Here is a 5508-nt window from a genome sequence, read left to right as displayed (position 1 = left end):
ATCTTATTTCTGCGAATACTCTCTTGGAAGGGGAAAAAGACAAGTCTCTGATTGTATCAAGCCACCTGTGCACATTTGACCGAACATCTGGATATTCATCAATTGGGGAAATAATACATTCATGCAACAAACGCTCTATGTTACCCCTCCATTCCAATAATCTCTATTCAATTGCAATTCTTGTTACACCAGTAGATCCCTCGCCCCCCTCCCGGCTACCCAATTGATAGTTGATTCTGGATAGATATTCACTAGCTAATGTACAGAAATAGTCACGCGAAAAGAGCGTGTATACTGAGTAGAGAGATATTAACCTATTTCGTTCATATACCCTAACTAGAGAGTATGTTGAAGATATGTTACCTCCCTCTCCCGATTCATCTGAAAAAGTAGGATTTTCACTTCCATCAGTTCTTTCTACAGGTACATCGAAAAGGATCTCTAAACGGTTTGAAATAATCTTATCAAGATCGAAGTATGCGCCATTTTGCATCTCTGATTCCTCGTCAAGTATTCCACCAAATGATAGATCTCCTCTCGATAGAAAGGCTTTCCTAGGTTCCTCGCTACTACTACCAATTCTTACCTTACTGGAAATCAAATTCGATTTTTTAACTCTTAAAAGAAATCCAGTCAGTCGGTTTCTTGATTCATTTATTAGTTGTGAATAGGCGTGTAGAATAGAAAATTCCCCCTCATTTCCGTGGGAATCTAACCCCAATAATTGGAAGAACCACTTACGATTCTAGGAAGAATCAATACATTTATTGGAATCATTTTCTGCTATTCCCGCTACAGAAGGGGAGAAAGGATCTCCCAACAATAAAGGAGAGTCGAGTGTAAAATGCCGACAATCTCTCTCTACTTTCCATAAATGAGATATTCTTCCGATACCGAAAGACACGGAATTCTTATATCATTCTTCTGCCAAATATGTCTTAATAGGAGTTCCATCGGCGGTGGGACCCATACCTAGTTCATGTATAGATGATTCTGTTGAAAAGCCGTGACTCACCGCCTCTGGAGAATCATCAGTGGATATTGCTCTTTCCTCCGGAGAGTAACTGCCTACAAAGCCATTTCCAGATCTTTTCATTGAATCATATTCTGGATTTCTCTCCTCACTTCAACTAGATAAACAAGTATCTTCGATAGGTATCTCCTTCCCAACCTTCTGATTTCTGGAATCAGACTCATCCCTTGAGTTGCTATGAAAAGCCTCCAATTCTCTAGATGTCTCTATTTGTGAGGAGACATACTTCGAGAAACCACAGGAAATTTCTAGTAATATACTTGGTACCTCAGTGAGTAATTGATTATCCGATAGATAATCAAGTTCGATAAATCTCTTTTCTAAGAGAGATCTCGTTAGATTCAATTCGCGCTCATCCTTATTCCATGGAGAAGGACTTTGGTGACAGGAATGCCACATATAAAAATCGGCGTAATCCCGGAATAGTGTCCAACTCCCCTCGTCAATGGAATTTAACCAATCTCTTATATCGCTATAGGATAGGGATACACCATCACGAGATGACATTGTATTCTTATGGGGTGGAAATAGAGACAAATTGGAGAGACCCTTCCGCTCGGAATAGAACGGTGATTCACTGCCGATCTACTGAATCCCTGGATTCGAGTAACATTTTGTCCCAAAAGTCCGATATTACGGGAATGAAGGAATCGCTTCTTAATGTTGCTGTTTGTAGCCAATTAACCCTTTGCTTGTCATGGATTTTCCGGAGAAGTAACGAATCAGAATCATTTTAGTAACAGTCATCCTTACGAAGTATCACATTTATATAGAATTCAAAAAACTCATTTGAATCTTCTAGATTCTTATCCCCCAGTGATTTTTCAATCCTCTCAGTCACATCTCTGGATATATTCTTGATGGGGAGTGGATCCCTCATCAGCCGGACCCTCCATCCATCTGAAACCGAAGGATCCATCGCACTATATATGGGAACTTGCGGTTCTTCCCTCGTCGAAGTTGTGGAAATATTTCCGTTTGAATCCGAATAGTAAGAATTACGTGTCTTTCCCTTTCTATCCTTTTCAGCAGGTGAGCATCTTATTGATAGAGAAAGAGGATAGAAGGATTCAACAGAATTTGTTGCTGGTTTTTTTACTACTCCACCAGTTCTATTAATTAGTTTCGCTAGATCTATAGAACCTCCTTCGATCAAATTTCTCTCACCTGAACGATGCATAGGAATTGGTATTGTTAGTAACATCAGGATTCCCGGAGTCACGCTATTACCCCGCTTCATTGAATCGCGCAGATTCCGTAAAAAGATTGAACTCAGAATTCATAAGTCAAATAATTTGATGGAGGGTTCATAACTGGAGAATAGACCAATTAGAAATTCCCCTAGATCTTGATTTTTCAATGATTCAAATGAGTAGTGGAATCCATCGGTTTCTGCTAACTTCGGAACTTCAGAGAATAAATCTGGACTTCTTACTTTTTCTTCTCCCACTTCTCTTACCTCATGATCTCTCTTCACTTTATCTATATGTGGTAGATACTACCCACCTCTCACATTCCATTATATAGATAATATCGAAAGATTCAAGGCCCAATGGAGTGAGTACTTTCGATGTGGTGATTTGTGGGTGTATTCGTACCTACCTGAAGCTGTCTCGGGAATCTCGAATTGTTGAAGAAACCTATCTATGTCTTATCTATCTCCTCATCAACTTATTTTATTCCGAGTGATAAAGACGAGTTCTCCAACCTGATGGGCGAACGACGGGGATTGAACCCGCGCGTGATGGATCCACAATCCATTGCCTTGATCCACTTGGCTACGTCCGCCCCCTACTTTCCCTATTCAGCTTTCTTAACTGGGAGAGAACAAGATCTACTAGGGTCATTCATTCGATGCGCGTACGTATTATTCGTCTATATATTAATACAAGAAAAAATATGTTAGGTGAAAAATGTATTCTCAATCTATTCCAGTGGGTACGGGACTACAAGCGTTCCGCTAATCAGAATGAGAATATCTTTGATTCCCATTCTCTGTAATCCTAGAAGGGTGTTTCAAAGATTCCCCAGAATCCAAGATTGGAAACTGATAATTGTAAGATTATGGCGAGATATTACTATTATTTCTATTCATTCCATCGGACGAATCTCCATTAAATACCAAACCTTATGCGAGGTTTGGTATTTAGTGATGCTGCACGACCAGACAGGTATTATCCGTTTACAGAAGGAGCTTCAACAGAAGCTAAGTCTAGAGGGAAATTATGAGCGTTACGTTCATGCATAACTTCCATACCTAGGTTAGCACGGTTGATGATATCAGCCCAGGTGTTAATAACACGACCTTGGCTATCAACCACGGATTGGTTGAAGTTAAAACCATTCAAGTTGAATGCCATGGTGCTGATACCCAAGGCAGTAAACCAGATGCCTACTACGGGCCAAGCGGCTAAGAAGAAGTGCAGAGAGCGAGAATTGTTAAAGCTGGCATATTGGAAGATCAAACGGCCAAAATAACCGTGAGCAGCTACGATGTTGTAGGTCTCTTCCTCTTGACCGAACTTGTAACCTGCATTAGCAGACTCATTCTCAGTAGTTTCTCTGATCAAACTAGAAGTTACCAAAGAACCATGCATAGCACTGAATAGAGAGCCGCCGAATACGCCAGCTACACCCAACATGTGGAAGGGATGCATAAGGATGTTGTGCTCAGCCTGGAAAACGATCATGAAGTTGAAAGTACCAGAAATTCCTAGGGGCATACCGTCAGAGAAACTTCCTTGACCGATTGGGTAGATCAGGAACACAGCGGTAGCAGCTGCAACGGGAGCTGAGTACGCAACAGCAATCCAAGGACGCATGCCTAAACGGAAACTAAGTTCCCACTCACGACCCATGTAGCAAGCTACACCAAGTAGGAAGTGAAGAACGATCAGTTCGTAAGGACCACCATTGTATAGCCATTCATCAACGGAAGCTGCTTCCCAGATTGGGTAGAAGTGTAAACCGATAGCTGCAGAAGTAGGAATGATAGCACCGGAGATAATGTTGTTTCCGTATAGCAAAGAACCGGAGACAGGCTCACGAATACCATCGATATCTACAGGGGGAGCTGCGATGAAAGCAATGATGAATACAGAGGTTGCGGTTAATAAGGTGGGAATCATTAAGACACCGAACCATCCGATGTAAAGACGGTTTTCAGTGCTGGTGATCCAGTCGCAGAAGCGACCCCATAGGCTTGCGCTTTCGCGTCTTTCTAAAGTTGCGGTCGTGGTAATTTTTGGTTTTCGAAACGATTGGTGATTACCCAAGCTGATGAGCCTGTTGATCCATAGTATATCACAGAATCCCACCTGTGTCAACTAATCTAATATTGATTGAATATCCGAAGAAACGGGAAGACTTCCCTTTGTTTTCGCACGATACTTCTTCAAACCTTGACTCTCTTTTCAGACGCATTTCCCTTTTATTATCATAAACCACGGGAAAGTCAACGTTAGTTCGGCTCCTCGAGTACATCATGGGAGATGCCAGCTTTGCCTTAGATGTACTACGACTCAATCATCGATTCGAGGTGAGGGACATACAGGATAAATATCTGCTGGCGTTGCCTGACATCCCCCCCCCCCCCCGAGGTGAGTAGTCCGCCCCAGGCGGAGATAGTTGAGAATGGTGGGAGTCGCGGGGATGCGGGCAGTGCCAATCATGTCGATCATGTCGATTGTGTCGATTGTGTCGATCATTCTAGTCATGTCGATCATGTCGATCATGTTGATTGCGTCGATTGCGTCGATCACTTTGGTCATGTCGATCATGTTGATCATGTCGATGATGTTATGGACTTTACGATTCGACACTAGTCTTTCTCTTTTTCATGAGGTACTATACCAGTGACAAAATTTCCCCTATGACTTGGATATTCTTTCTCCCATTATTTAATTTCTGCTTATCCATATGCTTCTGGCGTATCTTGATTCCTAATACCCTGCGCTCCGGAGTAGAAGGTTTCAATCCACCAATAAGAGGTTGTGGATTGAAACGAACCCGGAACTAACGGAAATGGGCAAAAGCCTTATTAGCTTCTGCCACCTTGTGAGTCTCCTCCTTCTTCCGTACAGCACTACCAGAATTTCTGGCAGCATCCATTAATTCATCACTTGATCTTAAAGCCATACTTCGACCTGAACGTTTTCGACACGCGATCAATAACCATCGGATAGCCAAAGCTCTTCCTTCTGCAGGTACTACTTCAACGGGGACTCGATAAGTCGATCCACCTACACGTTTGGATTCTGTTACTATATCGGGAGTTACCCTACGTATTGCTTGTCGCGGGACAGACAGTGGATTCTTATTCGTCTTTTCCTTAATCCGCTTCATAGCCTGATAGAGAATCTGATAAGCCAATGATTTCTTGCCATCTTTAAGAATACGATCAACCAACATGTTTACTAATCGATTACGATAAATCGGATCCGATTCTATATTTTTCTTTTTGTTCGCTACATTGC

Source organism: Dipteris shenzhenensis, unplaced genomic scaffold (assembly GCF_047967505.1).
Source record: "Dipteris shenzhenensis isolate YYH24624 ecotype China unplaced genomic scaffold, Dip_SZ_1.0 scaf0376, whole genome shotgun sequence".
Classification (NCBI taxonomy): Eukaryota; Viridiplantae; Streptophyta; class Polypodiopsida; order Gleicheniales; family Dipteridaceae; genus Dipteris; species Dipteris shenzhenensis.
This window is presented reverse-complemented; position numbering follows the sequence as displayed.